The 23,900-nt window shown below is 31.6% G+C and overlaps 1 long non-coding RNA gene across 1 annotated transcript; it reads left to right on the plus strand.

Moving 5' to 3' along the window:
* Positions 1 to 16,436: 16,436 nt before the first annotated feature.
* Positions 16,437 to 17,391, plus strand: LOC130448575 (uncharacterized). The gene is made up of 3 exons (XR_008910347.1): positions 16,437 to 16,627; positions 16,727 to 16,848; positions 16,944 to 17,391. It is a non-coding gene; the product is annotated as an uncharacterized LOC130448575 (long non-coding RNA).
* The last annotated feature ends 6,509 nt before the right edge of the window (positions 17,392 to 23,900 follow it).

Consider the following 23,900-nt stretch of genomic DNA (forward strand, 5'->3'; position numbering starts at 1 on the left):
TATTCATTTGAAAGTATTTGTCTATCTGCAAACTGAAGTAGCAGCCCCTCGTATAATTTGGTTGTTCTTTATCATTGTTTATGACCCAGCAACCCAGTATAGTCGCTCTACTACTTGTTTGATGTAATGAAATGTTTATTGTCGACACGTAAAGATTTTATGTGAGTAGTGTTCTTTGAGGAAAGTATTAAACATAAAAAAAAACAGCAAAACTGCCGACAAAATTTATAATACAACTGATTATGACTAAATTCAACTTTATCTATATTAATTGCAATAAAATTATGTGACATTAGTACCGGAAATACAAACCAAGATTCGAGGTTTGTCTGAATCGTTTCTAATCTCAACCTGAAAATGTCCAAATTAATATAAATATTTTGGGCACTTTGTTTTGTTTGACGTATAAGTGATAAGATAATACAGCCACATAAGTGGAAATGGAAATAAATACCATGTACGGAAAATTTACACCAAAACTAACAACCGTAAAATTTGCGACAGCCAAATACAGACGTAGCAGGTTCAACCACCACATCTGAAACGAATCAGTCAAAACAGTGATTGCAAAGGTCGAACTTGCTGCGAGAAAGGCAAAGACGATTTCATTGGTCGGAAAAGTGATGGTAACCGTTTTTTTTTGAATATTCATGGGATGTTCATCGACTATCATCAAATAAAAATATTACGAATCATTAGCAAACAATAAATTGTAAAAAAGCGGCTACATTTGAAAAAAGAAGAAAGTGCTTTTCCATCAGAACAACGCAGCTTCTCACAATTGCTAAAATTGCACTTCGACTTGGTTGATCAACCACCTTATTTAACAGCCTTCCAGCGACTTTTCCCTCTTACTTCACCTTAAGAAAGAAATATTTTCATCAGACAAGGAATTTAATTCCATATAAATTTCATTTGTTTTTATTTTTTTATTTCATTGTACATTTATTATGAAATTAAATTTATTGTTTTTATAGCCATGCAATCGCAACTAAACTATGGATGAAGCAATTATTGAAGAAGTTTTCCAATTAGAAAAGAATTGAAAATAGAATCCTCATTCTGTGAATTTCTAACAAGGGATCATTGATGATAATGTTAACGACAATTTTTTTATCACCTTCCTGAGAAAGTAATTCCGAATAAAAATTATTTTTCAATTAAAAATAAAAGTTAAAACGATCAGCATGTAATAAATTATTGCACAATAAACTGAAGATGACGTTTTCTTCTTATAATGGTTTTTTTGATTCGGTTTAAGAGTTAATAGTTTTCTCAGAAGTTTATCATATTATTATTATTATTATATTAAATGCTTTGAACAGTATGAAAGAGGCGGTAATTATAGGATATAATTAAATCGAGTCTCATATTAGGTACTATAAATAAGAGTATAAATTTCTTAATCTCGCCCGTCATCAGAATAAGAAAGGTGACAAATGCCTCATAGGTTTTCTAAAATGAAGTTTCACAAATTGTCCAATCAACTTTAAGTGTTCAGATGTACACATACGCAATTAGCAATACTTCGTCATAAAATTGCCCCCAACAATTGCGTCTTATCCAAGCTATAAAACGTTGAAGTGTTAGTCACAGTTTAATGTTTGGGGAAAAAATCTATCGTTGGTAAAGATCTATTAAAATTTAGTGGCGAGGCACTGTCGTAAAACGTATTGTGTTTTAAAGTAAATTGCAATTTCAAAGGTAGCCGCTTATAATATATGGAACGAAAAAGCTTTTGCAATATTTGTTTTTTGAAGATTACAAATATTTATCTAAATCAGTAACACATTAATAAAAAAAGTGTTAAAAAAATAATGAGACAATTGCTATGCATGAATAATTAAAATATAAGTTTATTGAAAAAAAAAGTTGTATATTGTTTACGAACAATGTATAAAAGATATATGATGTTTACAATATACAACATCGTTATACAGTTTCAAATGAATTTGTAACGTAGGAACGTTTTATACATTCAATAATATATGAAGTCTCATTTTAACTTCTTTTTGTAAAGTAACAAAACGATTTGGAAGTACGACACATTTCAATAAATCAATAGAAGTAGGAGATAGAACTATACAAAAGAATTACAAAATACTCAATAGGAATAAATGGCATATTTCCAAGTGAAAGTTATAGCCATAAAAGTACTTCCTACAGATGGATGGAAAATACTATTTACGAGTACTAGAAAAGCAGAGTGGTACTGCTAACAGGGATGTCTACATGTGGGAGACACATCCCCACTTATGAGGAGCTCAGTAGCTCATGTCAAGGATATGCAGACGACGTGGACATCTACGCAAGACTATCTATGCTTTGAGAAAATACTCTGTGGTATAGTTAAAAGAGGACTCAACTAGAAGGTGGTGTCGATCAGTGGAGTTAAACTTCAATCCGAATAAGACTTACCTAATTTCCTTCACTAAGAAGAAAAAAATCAAACTCAATCTCATCAATCTAGATAGATTAAGTGAAAAACAGAGGGAAAATGTCTGTGACTCATGCGAGACTGTAAACTTCTCTGGAACAAACACGAAAAGGAGATAATCACTAAAGCCACAAAAGTCCTGATTGTGTGCAGATACTTCGCAGGAAGAAATTGGGATTGTAACCTAAGGATCCCACTGTGAATGTACACGGCAATTGTGAAACCAATCATCTCATATGGGGCAGTCTGAATATTACGAGGAACAATCTCTCGAAAGTAGAAAGACTGGCTTGTATATGTGCATCCGGGGCATGAAACTATACCCAACAACTTCACTAGAAATAATTCTGAATCTGCCACCATTCAACATAGTACTGGAAAGCGTGGCAGAAATATAATTACTTAGTATGCTCAGAGACGGAATCACCAAAGAAAAACCGTTCCTAAATAATCACCAAACCTAGTACATGCCTGGGGGGATGCATTAAATGCCATTAAAAGTTATACGGACGGATCTAAAGTAGCAGACAGAACTGGAATAATGGTGTACAGATCCAAGCAGTCATTAGACCTTTAAGCTCCAATATCATTGAATCCTAATTCGTTTGAAATTGCCTAGAAAAATTAAACAAGCTAGGTAAGGGATATAAAGTTACCGTACAATGGATGCCGGGACAGACCGGAGTGAAGGGAAATGAAATAGCTGATAAACTCGCTAAAGCGAAGGCAATCCCTTCATGGAACCTGAACCCTTTTGTGGTATCAGCTACAGAACAATAGAAGAAGCAATGGAAAAGAAGGTAGATAAGAATAAAAACAATGATTGTTCAGGGGCTGAGACAGACAAAGGCTCTCCTGAGAAACTATAACCAGAGTAGATCTGCTGAATGTAGGAACAGTCTACGAATACTAACAGGAATCCTATCAGGGTACTGTCGTCTCAATAGACACCTGAAGACACTAGACTTCGCAGATAATAAGGCGTGCAGATTTTGTTGCATAGAGGACGAACCCTCCATCCACATTTTTTTGAAGTGTGAATCACTACCTAGGTCTAGAGCATTATACCTGGTGCAAACATATCTGGCAACTACAGCTATCCCACATTCTGGACTTTCGAAAATAAGTGGGATTAACAGATCAGCTGTAAACACTGAGATCCCCTCGATAGCGGTAACAAAGGGGGACAGTATATCTAATACCCCAATATCTACATACACACATCAATACAAGTTAACACCTATTGGAAAGATTATATAAGCAATTTGCTGGATTAGAACTGGGGAATACGTAATAAAACAACATCGCAACTAATGAAAAAAGCAGCATTAGATTGTTTAACGTCCCACACAATAATAGAAGCTCATGTTCAAGCTTTGCTACAAGTAGATATGGAGATTTGATTTCATTTGACAGTGATCTTTTTTTATGCATTTAAAAGTTCCCTAGTGAAGTGCAAATGATATTTTGTTAACGAGAATCAATCTATCATTCTCTGTTGCAGCGAACCGAATTGTGAATTTGTTCTTCGTAACGAAACTCACCTGCAGTTGACCTTTCTTCGATCAACTATCAATCCAATATGGATTTTGACGTAAATATATTCGAAAACATCAATCAATTGTCAGAAATGCAAGCAGTTGGAGTGCTGGATATAAAAGACTGCATCATCTGTGGGTGATTGAATTCAAATTCATTGTTATAATAACAGCGTATTATAATAATACCATACTGCGAAAACTATTACTGCCTAGAACAAATATCTGCAAATGGTAATTTTCAATTCAGTTTTTCACACACAATATACAAAATTCTTAATAAAATTGAAATCTCTAGACAAAAGATATGTTCATGACAATGTATAATTGTAATCTAACGACACGGAACTATTACCAGTTATTTCTTAATGTCTCTAATCTGCTCTAATGGAACTTTTTAAAGTCAGAAATGGGGTGAAAACATTTCTATTTGATATGCTTTTTTATTTCCACGCCGAGCAATAAATCGCATAGTAATAAATCTGATAAATATGCACTGAAAGTGAGACTTTCAGCAGCTGAAAATGCAGGAATTAATTGCATAATAGTTATGAAAAGAACGTCACTGGTCTATTTTTCTTCTAGTATCTCCTTGTAAAATATGGATCGATATATTCCTCATTTCAAAGTATACGAGCTCTTTCCAACAATTATCTAAATCTAAAAGAGCATTTATTTAAAAAGCACAAATATAATTAAGAGAAAAATAATTATTTCAAGAAAATAACATATTCGAAATGGGATAAAATGGATATTTTGCTCGATTAACAAACAAAACATTATCCTGTAATACATTATTAAATCATTTTTTGGAATTAATGACAGCAAAAAGGAAAAAGAAATAGTATGATATTCCTTATAATAATTACGATGCTGGTACATAGTACAGACATTTTAAGAATTTGGAAAAAGATTAAGAAGTCATCTAAGCAATAAGAAAACAAACTTAATTAATAATAAATAATGGAATAATAGAAAAACATAGATTTCATTATCATTATTAAAAAATATTTTGAACAAAGAAATACGCAAAATGGATAGGATTCATTTACATTAAAGTGTTAATGTCGAAAACACCACGCAATCTACTGGACTTATAATTAATTTTAAAAATATCAATACATTTACAAAAATATAACAATTCTTTGAACTTATCCAAATATTTTTGGCTCACCAATTGGGTAAAAAAAATTAATTTTGAATAAAAATGGCTTAAATTTCCTCTGTTATGCTCAATTTTTTCATTTATGAACGCTTTTATAGCTATTATTATTTGATTTCTAGTTCCTTGATAAAATTCCCTACCTATAATTATAAGAAGAATTTTTGATTCTGAATCATTTTCAATTAAAAATTTCTATAGTAATTCTTCAAAATTATTTTATTTTCAAATTTGTAAATACAAATAATATACCTCCAATATAACGTAAATCATCAATTTATAAATTAACAATTACTAAGAATTTATATTTAGAATTTTACTCTTTTTTGTTACTCACATAGGGCAGACATTTTAAAAACTAGAAATTAGACTAAGAGCTCATCAATACAATAAAAAATAAAACAAACCATGAAGTAACATCTTATTTGTTTTCCTCTTGTTTTCTCGATCTCATTTGTTTGTTCCATACGCTCACTTTCATTTTTTTTTTCAATTTCTCATCTACTTTGCCAGTTTCCTGTGATCTTATTTGGATATAATTTCTATATTTCTCAATTTCCTTCAATGATATAGTAGTAACATTATTCCATCCGTTCAATATCATCCTGAAAATTTCAGACTTATTTCTAAAATCCTCTCATCAATCAATTCTAATTTTCTTATCTCTGCCAGAATTATTTATGGATTATTTTCGTTCGAATCCCTATTTTTGTTCTTTTACATAATTCTCGAATAATGTTTCGATCTATTTAATTATATTCTACCAAAAATCCCCTTCATAAAAGTACCCTAGATGTATTGTCTACACCTCCCAATAATATTCATGTTACGTAAAAAAGAATACCAAAATAGAAAAGAAAAGGAAAAATATATGTGATTGTTAGCAAACACAAATATGTTGCCCAGATAGAATCTACCCCAAATTTAATACCATGACTGGCAAATAAACGGCCTTTCGACATTCCACTGAATTCTTAACTTTATCGTGTGAGAACAAAAACTGACTACACGTCACCTTTACGCAATACCATGATTATCATTGTTAAAAAAAAGATTATTTGAAATAATTGGTAACTAGTTCTTCAATTACATTTGTTCGTGCACATTATAATCATAAGAAAATGTTCAAAATGTATGTAAATATGTATCTGTAGTGAACAATTAACATCCATATTAATAAAAAAAGATGATGACACAGTATAAAAAATAATTCGTCCTTATATTGTTAGAGAATTTATTTATGATTGTATATTATTAAAATTGTACATGTTAATTAAACTACAAACTGAATATTTATGTAGCTGACTCAGCTGACTTCACTTTTCGTTTAAACAAAATCAATTCAATTTTTTAAGAATAAATTTAAAATATTTTGATTGTTGTTTCCTAGAAACTTTTTATTTTAATATCAACCGGAGAATATTTAAATTGAGAGCAAAAAAAAGTTTTAAATTAGAATTATTTCTAAATATAATAATATGTATTATATGTTAGAGGTTCAATATCAAGTTCAAAAGTATTTACTTGAGCAAAAAATATTCATTTAAGCGTGGACAGTACCATTCTTATTTGAATTAATTATTGTGTTTGAAGTGTATTCTTTTAATTGACATAGAATATTCCTAACAAAATCAAATCCATGTTAAAACAGTATTTCAAGTTTGCACAGGATTTGACATGTTTCAGTACCTCAAAATCAAAATTATGTCGCCATATTGAGGATACACTCATGAAGAAAGAAGAAAGCTAAGAAAAAGGAAGAATGCAAAAGGTTCATTTGATCAATAGCAATACTAGCTTGGGAAATTTTCTTTATAAATTAGTTAATAGTACATTACGCCTCCCTAGGGAGAAAAGTGCGGTATTCTCGTCTGTTTTTGATAATATCGCTAGTACCCATCTAGGATTTTATGATGGGCCTAGTATAGGCCCAGACTTGGGCTAAGTATGTACAACTCTGGACCTAGCTTAGAGGCCATTATTGGCACAGACTTAGTAGGACTCTGTGATGATAACAATATCTCCGGCTTGGTTTGCAAGCCTGCACCAGGCTTGGTTGCCTAGATAAATCCAAGACTATTAATGCACTTTACTAATTATTGTACATAAAAATAACAGTCAAAGTCTTACACAAATGAAGAAATTCTACTATTTCTTTATTATTCAATTTCTTGGTGTCTTTTATGCATAAAAAATTATTACTAATGTTAAGATATCTATTATGTATAAGAAATTATAACGAAACATTATATAGTTGTTCAGAGTTCTGCCAAGCCTGACTGACTATAAGATAGCCGAGGTCGGGTTACTCAGAAATCTGCAAAGCTTGGCTGACTATAGGATGGTCGAGGTAAGGTTACATAGAGATCAGCCAGGCTTGGCTGAATATAGAATGGCCGGAGATAAGTTACCCAGGCTTCAGCCAGGCTTGGGCCATTATTGGTTTGCCAAGGCCAGCGTTGGCCCAAGCTAAGCCTCATCGTTTAAGTCTGGGGGCTCCTACATGGTGATGTACAAGATGATACAAGATGCCCTAATTTTCTTTTCACTTCTGTCGGGATAAGAAGATTCGTCCTACAAATTAATAATTAAATATCATGGAATCAATGACTTCATTCTCAATTTGTTTTTGATCTGAGATATTTAATTATTTTCTAAAATTCAATTTGATGATGTTTGGAAACAACATTTTTTGAGAAAATTCCATTTTTTCTTATAAGAATGATAAGTATTACATCACTTAATAAGTCGTGTGACTGACACACAGATAGCGATGCCAGTGCTGCCATCGTCAAAACCATATGACCTTTATGAAGTAATAACTTTCAAAAGGCTTTGTGTAAAATTTCATGATATTTCGTCAATATAGTCACAAAAAAGGACAACCATTTAATTGAAGCTACTTTTGTTATTTTCAAACGAATGGACTCAAAACAATTTCGTGTGTTAATTTATCATTGCTTCTCGATGAAAATGCAATGTAAGAGCTCAGCAACGACTTCAAAAGTGTTGTCCGGACTCTGTTCCATCGCAAAGAACCATTTGTTATTGGTCAGACCAATAATCGTCGTCCATTTGTAGTGGTGACTCCATAAAAAAAAATCCACAAATTGGTTACATCAAATCGTGATTTGTAATTGAGTGAGATAGCTGAGTCCGTATAGACATCAGAAGGTAGTGTGTTTACAATTATGCATGAACATTTCACCATGAGAAAACTTTTTTCAAAGTGGGTGCCGCTTTTACTCACAGTCACACTTGTTTATTATTTAGAGCTGTGTTTGGCTACATTTACACGTAATACATAAAATTTTTTGCGTCGATATGTTACAATGGATGAAACATCGATCCATCACTTCACTCCGAAATTAAAACGATCAGCATCTGAGTGGAACGCAACTGGTAAACCACGTTCAAAGCGTCAGCTGGGAATGTTACGACTTTAGTATTTTTGGATGCGCATGGAATATTATTCAATGACTATCTCCAAAAGGGGGAGAAAATCTATAACGAATACTATATAGAGTTGTTGGATCATTTGAATACAAAAATCAAGTAAAAAGGCCTGATATGTCGAAAAAAAAAAACAGTGTTTTACCAAAACAATTCACCGATAAACAAGTCGATTGCAACGATTGTTAAATTCAACGAATTGCTTCTTTATACACCGCACAGTCCAGATCTGGCCACCAGTGATTACTAGCTGAGCGTTGATCTCCAAAAATGAAGAAGTAGTTGCTGAAACTGAAACCTATTTTGAGCAAAGGACAAATCTTTCTACAAGCTGGGCGTCGAGAATTTAGAGGTTGGAATTATTGTATTGCCCTTGAAGGAGATAGATAGCATTGATGAATATAATCGATTTTTGGCATAAACATGTTTTTCTTAGTTAGTTACTCGACTTATTGAGTGATATTTTAGATTCTATCCCAACTCCATTAGAAACAATTTAGAATATCAAGATGCCTATTATATCACAGTAAAATTTATTTTATAAATTTATGATAAAAATAAACCATATTTAACACTTTCAAATGATATTTCAAACAAAAACGTCCTCTTTCTCTGTTTCAACTCGGCAAATACTTTTAATAAAAAAGATTCCTCGTAACTTGTCACATTCAGTGATAAATTAGATTAAAATTAGAAAAATGACCTACAAAAAGCGCGAACCGAACCAAAGAAGGCAGTCGCACAAATTTCAGCAGACAACATTCCTTCGGACTCTTAAATAAATACTACCTATACCCAGAGCAAACATCAAAAATAAAAACTGGAGATATGTGTTATTGTGTCAGACACTCGGTGGCCAGAAGAAGTGCACGACAAACAAAAATATCATTTAGTGAATGTTCGTGTTGTGTTTTTATAGATAATGTCAGGGGCGTACAAATTTCATATCTCCTGTTTGATATACTAGCATCAATTGTACTTCCCACTCGATGTTTTAGTATTATACCATAAGTCCCGTGCTGTTTTCAGGTAATAAAATAAATATTCGTGAACTAACAAGTGATAAGAGATAAAACTAAAACTAAAATTGTGTTTTTTGTTGAAAGGTTTGTGTATAGAAAAAGCTATCTCAATATAGAGAATAAAATTCCTGCTATAAATACTTTATAGCTATTTTAACTCTATTAAATTATGTACAAAGTGCATGAATAATATATTGAATGAAAAATATATATAAAATATGGATCTATAGTCCAGTAACAGGAGGGTTTAAAGGTTGCGTTATGAGTGGAAAAAATAGGAAACAGATTTTTAAACTACTTGCAACATAAGGAAAATGAATTCAAGAATCAACGAAATTAAGAAAGAAACGACAACGATAAAATATTTGAAAATTAGATAGAAAAAAGAAAAATATCTGAGAAATGAAAACGATATATTGTTAATGTAAAAGAACAGATTATTAGATGTATATTATAATACATAATTACTGAGTATCAGGAAAATGATTTTAAATAACGAAGATACTTATATTGGAATGACCCAGGGGAACATGGAAGTGTAAGGAATAACCTAGATGCCCTATTTCCAAAGGATACGAACAATTATTCTAAATATAAGATACAATTTTTTTTTAATTTCTCATTTATTAGACCCTCTCATATCTTTTTGTTGCTAAATTTTCTTAATTTTACATCTATAATTAATTAAGGAACAAAACAGGAACCAAACATCAAAACGTAAAACATTTTTCCTTGCGATATAGGATTTTCCCAACAACTATCAAATCATTCCAATAAATATGTTATTAATATGAGACATTATACATTTTAGATATATTCCACTAAATCAAAGTTATAACACCGGAAACCAAAAGGAGTAATATTATAATTCAAATACTTTGGAATTGTGATTGGGACACTGTTAACATAGGACAGACAACTCAGTATTTAGAAAATAGATCAAGAGGTCATCAATACGATAAAAAAAACTAGGAAGTTGTCAATGATTCGATTCCAAACCATAGATCGAGTAACTTTCATAGTTATAGTTGCTTTTGTAATGAAATAAGGAAAAATTATTATTGTGGTTAAAAAAAGATATTCCATTTCTGTTGTAGATGACTTAACGATTAATATAATTACTCATATTGTCAGTGTCATATTTTCATAAAGACCGAAGGTGGTCGAAATTTCAATTTTTTACCTGTCATCCAAACAATTTAGCAATAAAATTTAAGAATTACAGTCATGACAGACAGTATAGTGGTATTGAAAACCTAGGAAAAAGCAGCTTAAGCATTATTTAATATCATAAGTTAGCTCATAGTGAAATAACTGAAATATTAATTTTGTTCGCAGTTCAATTTAGAATCGACTTCGAATCATTTGGTAACCTATTCAGGATGCTGATTTCCGTGAATGATTTAGGAACCGCAAGTAATTTTCAATCAACCGTGTCGCTTCTCGTTCCTTTTAATTTTTTGTAGTTCCTGTATAGAATATAAGCTAAAAAATAAACATCAAATTTAATAGGGAACGTTTACTACAAATTCAGAACACATCTACCTGCGTACGACAATTTGAAAGTGCCCAAGCGATCGGTCCATAAACTGATTCGGAATCAGGTCCGCGAACAAAGGTAATTAGATCTATTCATTAATCTTAAGAAACATTTGCTTAATAGATGACCAGAAGCATTTATCAGAAGCTTTGTTAAACAGTTGAATGAATTAGTCTAGGAAAATGATGACGACATGTAAAAGATTTGCTTCCTAGGTTATTGGAAAGTATGGCAACCAGGTCTGTTCATATATTCATATAAGCAACCCACTCAATTTAGGAATCGCTATTAAAAATCTACAAAATAACCTAGACAAAACTACCGTATGAGATATATTTCCACGTAAAAAAGATCAATATTCTTAATTCAAATTGTCATATAATATGATATAATACACTAAATGTGCAAGTCCACCTAATCAACATTAATTCAAATCAATTTAATTTCGTTCTAAACTCCATATTGTATAAACAATATTTTGACAATATAAATAACAATTTTAGTTAAGTATTCTTTTATACTTAGTTTCTGATCTAGGTACGCTAGTGATGTTTGAAAAAATATTTGGTGTGCGGTATGCTTCATCGAACACCTGAAAAATGCAACGCGATTATTATTCTGGGCGCCTCGTATGTTCTATCTTACCTCGGTACCTTTTTACTTGCGTGTTTGATGCAAATTACTAAACAGATCACTTCTCATTTTCACTAATGATCGAATTCATTCGTTCACATGTGGCATTCCGACGAGTATTCTCAATCGGAGAACACGTGTTAATTTTTTATTTGATAACCCGCAGAATGCGACTGAGCTTTTTATTAAGATTTTATTTAGTTAGAATAGATGATATGGAAGATTCTGTCACCTGGTAGGGAAGATTTTGTTATACATAATAAAAAATATTTTTTGTTATCAACCAAAAAAATATCCAAAACTAACTAAATGTTACGTATTGAAATTTCGGTGTAGCTGTCTTACAAAATAAATCGATCTTTCAACTAGTAATAATACATGATACTACCTTGGTATATAGTAACTCATCCGAAAGTAAAATTCACGCAACAGAAATGAAGTACAACTTACGAAGAGTCAAAGGTGTCACCAGAAGAATGGAATACGAAAAGAAACAACAATAAGACATGAACTTTTAAGCTTAGATCATATGGACATCTTTGTGGAATGGAGAGCAACAGATCGTCAAAAAGGCTTTAGCAACATTAAAATAATGCAAATATCTGCAAATTTTGTAATAACATTTTAATAAAAGTTTTTTAAAGATTTCAATATCTTCACGATCTTCCAACGGTTTTTCTGTTATCGCCATCGACTTACGTAGGTACCTATCCACTTTTCCACCTCTTCCCTCCTATAGCTTAAAAAGCATTTTCAACCCAGAATGATTTTTTTCTACTTTTTCTGTGTTTAATACTTGTTGCTATTTTTTCGTGGCAATCTACTGTATCATTAAGTAGTTTATGGCTAGATATTTTATAGTGGACACTTAGAGCTAATAAGCGCAAATATATTGAATCATTTGAACTGTGGTGTTTCGAATTCCCTGTACTTTGCACATAAGAAATCAGTCGATACCACAAGACTATCATAATTATGCATGACAAAGAAGAAGAGGTCGATTGCCTATGATATGATCTGATCCCTTCACTGATGTTACATCAATCTGAAGATTGGGACATATGGAATAAGACAAGAGAGAAAGTGGTTCGTTGGGAACTTTTTAGGTAGGGTAAGAGAAATTTTTTATAAGAGGAAGGTTTGCTGGAGAGTTCTGATATAGAAGCTGCTACTCTGCAGGGCTGAGAAGAAGACAATAAAAAAAAGAATAGAAGCATTCCAAAGAGGTCGCGACCCTGATAGCTGAGGAAACGACCATAGATTTTATTATTAAGCTAAGCCAATTTAGAAAGAGAAACGAATGATCACTCGTCAAATATTCTAGATTATAGAAATTTTGTTGAGCAAGCAAGTACGCGTTTATCAAATAATGGAACAGAAATACGTGAATTTAGTTGATTATTTTTTGCAAATATCGGAAAAAAGTTTTTAATATCAAATTATCTTTCTTAAAATTCTGTTTAGTGATTAATTTATGATAGCATATTGAATCGCCACTGAGATCCTCAGATTTAATACCTTTAGACCTTGTTCTATGATAGTACTTTGAAAGCAAATCATGATATGCATTAATTTGTTTCTTTTTATTGTTATATAATTGGTAATAGAAATTTGGTATAGATATTTCACTAAAATGATTGTGTCGTTATATTATATTTAAAAAATTCATTCCAAATTACTGACAATCCCCGTATTATTCTATGGATAAAATTTAGCGTTATCATTAATATAAAATTATATTTATAAGCTCCTTTGTTGGACGCTTCGAAAGAAAAGAAAAACATGATTATTATTCCAATTTCATATATATAACGTATATCTCAAATTAAACCCAATTAAATTTCATGAAACGAATTTTCCACATTTACACTACGGATCATTAATGAAACATGAATTGATGACGATTAGCATAAAAATAAAAATTTAAAATTAATGCCCATCCACAACGACATGTATTGACAATCGCGGTGAAGACGATCCTCTTCGTCAGGTAAAACTTCTCATCATTCTGGCCAAAGTCGATCCTTTTGTACGTCTGTAGTCCTGTGAACGGTTGCACCTAGTTATAGAGGATGATATGCAGTGCAATATGATTAATTATCGTATGCGGTAAGCCCAACAGATAGTCCATTTGTATAACGTTGCGCATGTGACTTTTTCTTCTTAACGATCCACCGTCCATTGTTACCGGAAGTATTAGAAAAAAAAGTTGAATAGGCCAGAGAAAACGTTATTAATGATCTAGATCTGGAGTTTGAATTAAATGCTGTCAATTTGGCTTACAATAGTTTGTACGGCTGCCGAACAGACTGACACTTGAGTTTGTTTAAATGATTGTTGATTCTTTTCATTTTGGATTTACTTAACAGCGGTTTTTTATATTATACACCATGGGCGGGCTAACGAAAACAATTTATTTTAAATAAAAAGTATCAGTTTCTACTATTTTTCATATCTACTTTGAAATGAGTATACTTCTCGTTGTTTAAACTAGAGTTATAATACGACAAAACCGTATCAAATATGAACATGAAATTAAAGAAAAAGACGAATGATTATAGAGATTAGATATAAAAATAGTAGTTAGGAGATAGAGAAAAGAAATGACTGGAAAGGAATGTTGCATGTGATGTTGTTTGAAATTATAAATCTGTGGAATGGATGGTTTCAGATACAAATGAAAAACGATATCAAGGGTACTGTTCACAAAACTAATTGAACTTCTGTTGAAAATGATATGAAAGAGCTTAACTATTCTGTAAGTAAATGCTTTTAATATTTTCAAAATAGTTCCATATTTGAAAGTTCTCTATTATCATATGACTGTAGAAAAAGTAGTCCTTCCAACAGTAACGAGTCTACCGAAACTCTCCAAGCAAAATTAATCAGTTGCCAAACAATGCCCACGATCGGTTTGATGTTCTCATTAGTTTTGTACATACAGAGAAAAAAATCCTGCAGAAAGTTATTTCTCAAAACTAATCATTATTTAGAGTTATAATAGTTAAAAATGTATTCGTAAGATAATAGAAAACTTTTAATTCAAATGTGAAGAGTTATTTTATGCCACATGGTGCTTATATTTGCGGCTATACGTCTAAGAATATTCCTCATATAGTTATCAATAATCTGTTTTGATTATTGATCCCAAACAAAATCATTGCTAACTCATCATGGATTTAAGGTGAGATAGGTCAGAACCAAACAACTCTTTGGATACAATCCAAAATGCGTTCAATATAGCCGGTAAATATTAAATAATTAATTTTAATTGCTTCGATTTGAGCCATCGCCACTCTGGCTCTAGATGCTACTGTAAATTTTCTTCTAAAATGTATTCTACATTGTTCCTCCAATCCTCAACAATGTCTCTCTCAGATCATCAATACATAAATACAGCTTCGTGCGATAACCAAAGAAAATCACAGCACAAATCATAATATTTGAACTCGTTCTCCATGCTTTCTTCATGAATTGCTATGGAAGCATATTTTTGACTTGATTGTAAGCATATTGTTTTCTCCAAGGACTCAATATTCTTTAAAAATATTTTAGAAATGAATTGGTAGTGCAACTTTTCTACCCTCCTATCTTACATCATTTTTTATGTTTTAATTTTTTTAACTTTCTTATCTGTTTTTAGGTACTATCACTTTGATGTCGTGCAAGACTTCCGAGCAAATCATATTCTGTTCTTTGTTTATGTTGATGAGCGAATCTACCAACTGGCATTTTTTATAAATTTAGAAGCGGGATGTCGAGAAGCATCTAAACGGTTAAATTTGGGTCTGCAACGTTGGCATAAATAGACAGTTCAGTTAAATCAAGATAAACGTGATCAATATAAATGAATTGATGCTTCTAACTGGTATTTCTTGATTTTATTCTCTTCTGATTTGAAATTAGTTTTTTTAATAATTTTTGAAAGAATGATAAAACATTGACGTTTCTACTTAATTTCAGTCTTTATCATTGTATGATATTGACCCTAACAATTTGCGTATCTATATCAATCAATAGATCACAGATTTCAAAAGATAACAAACAGACCATCGCCGTAGTTGGAGGTATGTTGTTTTAGAAAGTTGTTATAAAAAAAGCCGAGCAAAAACGTAAACAAGGTACAGGTAACAAATTAGTGAAGATCCAGACGTAGTGATAATTTTCGAATTTCTACTATCAATTTATTTTTAGGAAAAATGTGTTGATTTTAATATTTGATCCACTATTTGACATTTTTTAAATAATATGGAGAAAATGATTTTAGTGTTTGGAATCTTTGGCGATGTGGGAGATAATGGGCACTACATTGTTGTATAGTAGATAAATATTGTTACATAAATGTTTGTCTGTGAATTATTTAATACAATTAACTATCAATGTTTTTCCATCAACTGTTGAATGACCAATTTTTATAAATCAATTTAGAACTTTTTATAAAAATATTGAGGTGTTCAGTGAATATAAATCAGAAAATGAATAATTCAATTAGGTATTTAACGATTCTCGAAACCGAACAACTTTTTACCGACTAAGTGCAAAAAACGTCATATCTAAATATATATTACTACCTATATGTTTATACGTTCCTAAATAAAACTTTTTAACTACTTCCCAGTTTCAACCAGTATACCTAGACGTACATGTACCATGTTAGCTCCGTTTATGTGGGTAACGAGTATGATATCCCACTGAGAAAGTTTGTGAGACCCATAACACGTGGCATTATACCTTATGGGAACAGCACCGTTTGTCTAATTAGATGGGCGAGAAGATTTGTTGAAACTGATCAATCACACACTGAAAAGTCAAACAATACTTTTGATCGAACGTATTTAGCAGGTATAAGGGCATTTATTTTACTTCACTTTAATAATAAAAGCGATTTCTCATATTTTTTTCTACTAGATGTAGATGTTATAATGTGAATACGTTTTTTAGAAACATTAAGAAAATGTATTGGATCGAAAGGGGATAAGATAATTATGTTTGAAAGAACTATGTGGCTTCGCATCCTGTAATAAATTAACTTAAACGATAGTTGAAATGGTTTGATCTCTATGGTAAATGATTGCTTAGGAATATGAAATAATATATAATATTATAGCATTTGATTAAAATTTATTTTGGAAGTTTTATCTGAAACTTATTTTTACAGACAATAATAGCGATGATAAACAATGCCTAAACCTCCCCAACGAATTGCAAGCTGGAGTAACTGGTCATGATAAAATCTGAACGTAGGCTGTTGCTAAATGTCCAATCATGTTAGTGGGTAATGACCAAGTGAGTTTGGAGGCCCACATCACTAACAAAGAACATTATAGAGGAATTCTAACCCCGCAATACTAAATAATGGAGTTACCAGGTACACGGATATCTCTTGGTTTAGTGGTCTGGCAACATCCGAAAAAAGGTAGTTGAAGAATGTACTAAAGGCTTCCAGTGGTATTCGCTATGATGAAAAATGGACGAGTCATACTTAATTACGCCTTAGAAACACAGTAATCTTCAGATAGGAGAGATGTGTGGTAGTTCATAAAAATCTAATATGAACTAAGTTGAGTTTACGCGAGGACAAGATTGATAGGAATCAAAATTATATTCACAATATTATTAAAAATTTAATAGTTAGTTTAGGAATTCACTAAACAAACAATCTGTATAATTAAATAAAGCGTGGACTATTAGTCTCGGATCATCAAAAACAGAGTCAAAGAAAAAAAATATATAGATATAGATAGTTATTAATGATATAATTAGTTGTATTTAGTTGATACTTGAACTTGACCGTAGATTGTTGTTGTGTGTAATTATATACCAGGTGATCTAAATATATCGTTCATTTTCCACCCTATATTCCCGATTGGGTTAAGGGTTTATTTAAATTAATCACCGGAGTCTGGATAAGACATAAGTTTTATCCTTCAACGTAACCATACACCACAGATGCCATAAAAGCTATAATGGCTGAAACGGTGTGTTCTAGGCTTGTGCGTGAGTACGAAAAGTCCTATAAAAAATGGTGAGTGGTGGCTGCAAGGTCCAGCAAGTTTAAGAGCCCGGTCACTTTGGCAACAAAGAAAACGACTAGGCTGATTCATTCGACTAGGATCAACAAAAGAACACAACAAATGGGTCGAGGAGTTATTTTTGGTATAGCTAACAAAGTAGCTATGGTATATTTGAGTAATTTTCTTGCAAAACAAACTCTGTGAAGTTGGATGTATACACATACATGGGCCTTCTACCTTGCTTATGAATCAATTACTCAGGTGGTTAATTCGACTGATTAATGATCTTCTAACTAGACACGATTATCTTAAACGCCATCTCCACGCTATGGGCAACAAGAACGATTCGGAAGACCGCTGGCGCTTGAAGAAGAAGAAACTACAGATATATCACCGACGAGTGCTCAGCAACGTTCAAACACTTAGACATGCAATTCAGTTTTCTTAGTTAGCTAAAACTAAAAAGTTGAAGCCAAGTAGTTTTAAGTGATGCGAGAAGGGCATGTGTGCGTAAGGATTTTCCATCGCGCACTAACTCAACTATGAAATATGAAGGTCGGTAATTCATAATGAATTAAATTGTACTACTTTAGTAGTTATAATAATAATAATTTTTTATATAATTATGAATACCTGAGGTTTTCATTAAAAAAATATGCGAACGTTTTAATTTTTCGTATTATCGAAAAATTTCTATGCATTTATAAAAGCATGATTAAACTTTTTGAAATCTTATGTCCAAAGTAATCTTCTTAAAATTGTCATTGTTAGAACAATTTAATTTCTCTTGATTCTTGTAGAACCAGACTTTTCTGATATTTAATCGTTTATAAATGATAATTTATAGAGGACGTAAGCGTTAGAGTCGATAATCCGATCTCGTGTAAAATTTTTCAGTATCAAGCGAATTATAAATGCATCTACTATGTTTCACCGTTTCGTTCTTTTTTAACGTCACTGCAACAAACGCTACAAATTTTATAACTGAAAACGTCGTACCGTACGGCATTTTCAGCTGTAAATACAACTATGTAAAGTTTCAGCTCGGTTATTTTTGTGGGAAGAAGAAGACAGTAATGTTAACCATCGGCCATCGTCGTCCGCTTGCCAAGATCTTATCTATTTGGTAATTTATATTTGAGCTCGCGCTCTGAAAGCTTACCTATAAAATTAATGAGATTCTAAACCGATTTTGAAATGATAAAGTGTAGTAATTGTATCTTTATTAAGGTATTTTTTCAGAGCTGGAATTTGTTTACGAATGTGCCACAAGATTATTCGAATTTCTTGTTAGATATTTTAAAAAAGTAAAAGATCATTTCTCATATGGATATTTGACTCGAATATGTTTAATCCAAGCTATGAGCGAGTTTCCGAGCGTGGTAATAAATAAAACTAAGCAGGAGCGCATCAAACGCTTCAACGTGGTTTCAAATGACGAAAAATCACTGTATATTTTACTTGTAACAAAATTAAATCAAAAATATTACTTCCAAATGGAGTGGATTGATATTTATTTCTTTCGACCTTTTTAGAACCGAATCTAGCCAATAGTCGGGCCAGGTCTGGAGAGGCATTTCAAAGATCAATTTATTAATTGAACCATCTTTTTTCGACTTAAAGTACACATAGAATTCTTCATTCATCTATTAAACTTTGTTTGTGTGCTGTATCCTGTATGCCAAAATTCATATGCCCCAATTTTGTCAAAAGATTGTTCCATGTTTTCTAGGTCCACTCAAATGACGGCTATTTGGATTAAGGGGTCATTTGTGATCACATATCGACGTAATTTTGTCCAAACAGCTCCAAATAGTGCTCTGAATTATCCACGTAGTCGATGCCACAATTTCACTTTTACAACCCTAAATGAAACATTCATTTGTTGTTGCTTTTGTTTTATTTCATGGAAACGTGACACACAGTTGGGAAGAAGCTTCTTCTTGTTTAAATACTATATAAATGGAGAAATTATCTCATAGGATATCTTCACGATATACAGTGTCTCTATCACTTCTATTTCTATTAAGATTTTTATGATGTTTTTTGATATGACCGCTTCTTTTAGATGCCCGGTTCAATGATTATCACTGGTACGTTTACGTTTAAATTCTGGATCCCAACAAGATGTTTTATTTTTCCGAAGAAGGGTCAGCTCAATACTTTGTTTCCAATCTATTTTTTTCCTAATAAATTGCATGTTCAGCATGTGGATTTGATATAGTTTATTTCTCAGACTAACCATTAGACGGAATTGTGTCGAAAACTTTTGTTCAAACGATGATATTTAGAGAAAAATGTAATGTTTTGACCACTATCGATCAGGAATATCAATTGAAGAAAAAATATAATTATAATTTCTAATGTTTTGAAGTAATAATAACAGTGGTTGGACATCCTCAACGAATGGAGTAACTGGGCATTCACAAATCAGAAAAATGGACGTATGCTGTAGTTAATGTTGAAAGAAAATTGTTAAATGGGCTTGAAGGTACGGGACGGGAGATTATGAGCCTTTCATAATAAATAATAGAGCTACCAAGTACAGCGATGCCTCATATTTAGGAGAAACAGCCATAGAAGTTACAATCCCTTTTCGAAATTATACCAGGAAAACAAAACAAAAGTAAAATGAATCAGAACTCATAAACAGAAAGAAACCAGTACTCAACTTGAATTTCTGAAAAACAATTGAGGCAATACGGAATAAGGATATATTTTCAAAGTCTATAGCATTCGAAATAAAGTTTATGGAATTAGAATGGATGAAATTTTAGAAAGCTCTGATCAGTTTTTTGGACAATCTTTAGACCCGAATTTTTTCAGAGAGCATTAAGTATGATAAAAGAAACTTCTCAATATTTGTATAGCGTACTAAAAATAAATTTTGTGTCAGTTTTATAGTAGGCAATAGAGATTATTTGAATTGGTACAAATATGAGAAAATATTACTAGCTTGAATTACGTTATTTCCAAAAATACCACCTAGAAGCTATTGCGAGATGATAAAACATAAATTTATAAGATATCAAATTACTCACCAGATATAGAGAAGCATGGAAAAATATGAAATAGGACGTAGAACTTTTAACGCCTGTAAATACATAAAATTTAATCAACAAGTTTAGTAGTCGAAGTTTACTAGACGAAATTGAATATAGATCCAACAGAGATGAGATTTCAACTCAACTATTCAACAAAAAGTGAGTACAAATCAACTTAAACATTAATCTAGTTTATATAAATATTAGGAATTTAATTTTTGAAAATTGATGTATTTTTTTTCGTATGTGTTTCCCACATACTCCATTATTTCACAATAACTGTCAAAACTTTCATAGAACATATTTTAACATAAAATTTTTCGGATTCTGTTAAATGTCAGGTAGGGTAAATATTTATTTTTCGGCCTTATTGAAGAAGCGCCTCTGCTTCTCCACCATTAGAAATATTTGATCATCTTTCTCGTTTTCGTATAAGGGTTCTTCGAAACACTGCTGGATTCCTCAAATGGGATCAGTTGTCATTTAAATTGGAATATTTTTTCTTTATATACGGTGAGCGGGATAATATTTATGGGCTGGTATTACAAGAAATATGCTTTGGTTTGATGATACTAATCTAAATGATCATTTTTATTATCTATGACTAGTTTGATCAACCATACGAACGGTTAAGGATTAAAATGGAATTTTCTTAGTTATGACCATGTAAACTAAAGCTTCTAATTCATAAAAAACTCACGTTAGTTACACTCATTGTCACTAAATTCAACTATATCTACAAAATAATCAAATTAAATGGGAAACTTCAGATGCTTTTAATATAAAATTGACTTATTTAGTTTTGAGATATGGTAATACTGATGTGAATGTATCAAATTTGCAAATTGCCATTATGAAGTTTGACATTTTTAATGGTGAACGTACTTGGAACATGTTGTCATACGAGTACTATTTGAGTTGTTTACAGATCATCTTGGTCAAAAGATGGAATTCGCACGAAAATTTTTTATTACTTTCGACATGGATTAAACCAATAGCAGTTTGCCGAACAACTCTCTCTAAATTTTTGTGCTAAAGGACCATCTCGACTCACCGTTTCTCACTGGTTTTTGGAATTTAATCGTGGTCATAATGACTGTTGTGGCAGAAAACATCGATGCTGTGTGCAAACTGATATTGCCCGATCGTCATGTCACATACCGTGAAATTGAAGCATACTTGGGCATTAGTTCCCCTCGTTTACATTTAATATTGTATAAATATTTGGAAGTCAAAAATATTTGTTCGCGTTGGATACCGCATAATTTGATAATCGATCCAAAAAAGCTAGTGTGGTTTGATGCAAAGAAATGTGAGAAATTTGAATATCAGGGCTTCAAAAGATGTTTATAAGATCTTGGCACACGATGAATCATAGTTTTATGCATATGAATCTAAGACTAAACAACAATTGACTGTATGGGTCTTTCAAGACGAGCCAAATCCAATAAAATTGTACCCGCACGAGACACTTCGAAGCAAATGGTTGCTTGTTTTTTTTGAATAACTGGACATTCGCCACCGTTCCATTAGAGCAGTGTATAACGTTCAAATGGTACACCAGCAGAAGTGTTAGCAAAGATCACACGATGGATCATTCTCCACCACGACAATGCAAGCTTTAGCACATTAGTTGAAATATAAACTTTTTAGAACAGTCAAAACGTTGAATTAATGGATCATCAGCCGAACAGTCCTTGTTTGACACCCAATGATATCTTCTTATTTCGGCAGATCAAAAAAAAAGCGAGGTCAACGTTTTTGTACACCAGAAATTCTTCGATAATTGGTTCAAACGTATAAAAAAGTGTTTTGATCTTAATGCAGAATATTTTGAAAAACAATAAAACGCTATCCAATTATAAATACTTCTTTTAGTTTTGATACGCGCAATGGCAAACTGAACTAAAAATGAAGAAATAATGTTTAACACTTCAAATAAGGGTAGAGTGATTAGTGTATATTAGCTTTGTCAATTGATGAAAATATTTTATGCTGACAGATATAAGTAAAGTCATTATGAGTCATTATAGAAAGCACCTCTATCTTTTTTTCATCGAAATATATTTTTTATTAAACACTTTAACCTTATTTGAAGTATCAAAGCTATTATTATTAGCTTGGTTTTCTATTAAAGCGTGTTTATTGGTTTTTTGAACTATCATTTATTTTGATTATAAGTCTAATTTATGCAATAAGTGAATAAATGTGAGCCTGCTACCTACCTTTGATAAGGTACTAACTACCTTTCTTCATGAATCAAACAATGCGCATGTTTGAACACGTCCCTTGAAAGTTCACCCAAAGCGCTACTCCAAATTGAAGTGCTTAAGAATCAAAATATTATTTGATAAAGACCGCATTAGGTCGAAACATCCAATTTTTGTCTAGGTATAAAATTGAAAAAAAAAACTAATTTTGAATCAGAAGAGACCTAAAATCAAGACAATTTAAAAATATAAACATATCAAAACATCTAAGAAATAAGAAATAAAAGAAATTTATGAATAGATATTGTGGAATTTCAATTTCTCGGATATTTTTAAAAAATTGTAAGAATTTACAAGAAAAGTAAAAACGTTCTCCAGAGAAATATTACATGATACATTTCCCAATAAAATTGCATTTTAATTATTCAAATTATTCAATCGATCAAAATAAATACGTACTCGGGACTTTATTACCTCCCCTTCAATAAGCGAAATTGTATGAAATCTTCACACCCAATATATCATCCTTAAACGATTTTGGATGGTTGACAATTGACTTATTTGTCTTGTATACGCCGATGTTGTGAAAGTAGTCTAGGAGTAGAGAAGACTAGAAAAGAAAAAATGATGAATTCGATTTCGACGACTTATTAATACGCTCAAATACGATGATTGATCAGGCCAGAACTAACTCTGTTCCTTGGTGTGATTTAATTTTCATTTATATGAGAAAGAAACGTTTCAAAACGTTCTTTTATACGAGATAGCAGACTGTAAATGAGTATCTTCTGGTTTTTTCATAATTATATTCAAAACCAAAAGAATACCGCTCCTGTTGTGAAGTCAT

This window comes from Diorhabda sublineata, chromosome 9 (assembly GCF_026230105.1).
Source record: "Diorhabda sublineata isolate icDioSubl1.1 chromosome 9, icDioSubl1.1, whole genome shotgun sequence".
NCBI classification, from domain to species: Eukaryota; Metazoa; Arthropoda; class Insecta; order Coleoptera; family Chrysomelidae; genus Diorhabda; species Diorhabda sublineata.